Source organism: Gavialis gangeticus, unplaced genomic scaffold, assembly GCF_001723915.1.
Source record: "Gavialis gangeticus isolate Ggan-Ray unplaced genomic scaffold, GavGan_comp1, whole genome shotgun sequence".
In the NCBI taxonomy this organism is placed as follows: domain Eukaryota; kingdom Metazoa; phylum Chordata; order Crocodylia; family Gavialidae; genus Gavialis; species Gavialis gangeticus.
Window position 1 is genome coordinate 51011421 of NW_017728997.1, and position 618 is coordinate 51012038.

The following is a 618-nucleotide window of genomic DNA, read 5'->3' on the forward strand; positions in this document are numbered from 1 at the left end:
TTTTTTTTTTTTTTTTTTTTTTTGCAACTAAAAATAATAATGTTGCGATAAACCAAAGACACAGACCAGTTTCCTTCCCTCCCTGCAGAGAGGAAGAAGCTGCCCGGGGAAGGATTGCCGAGTCAGAGTAAGCAGGAAGACTGTTGTGTTGTCCCATGACACTGCCCACATGAAAGGCTTCCCCCACCACAGCACGGGCACTGAAGCTCACAAAACCAGTGGACTTTCCATGGCTGGTGCTCCTGCAGCCAGCTCCCCACCTATTCTCCATGGACTGACAGTCACTGAGGCCCAGGGTAGCAGTGGAGCTCCCTCCCAACACATTCTCACCCTCCCATGCAGGCTATTCATGTCCCTTCAGCCACAAGGAGCAGAACAACCATATGGCAGCTACAGAAAAAAGGAAGTTCTGTGTTGGGTGAGGGGACTTGGCTAGGAGATGGGAATGCTGCAGTAATCATCTTTCCCTGCTCACAGAGTGCAAAGTCCTGACGGCACAGATTAGTTCCCTTACTTTGTGCATACACAGCTCCTAATGTGACAGGGCCCTAATTTCAACTGAGGCCTCCAGCTGCTCCTGGAATAAAAATAATCATGATTTTTTTTTTTTTTTTTTTT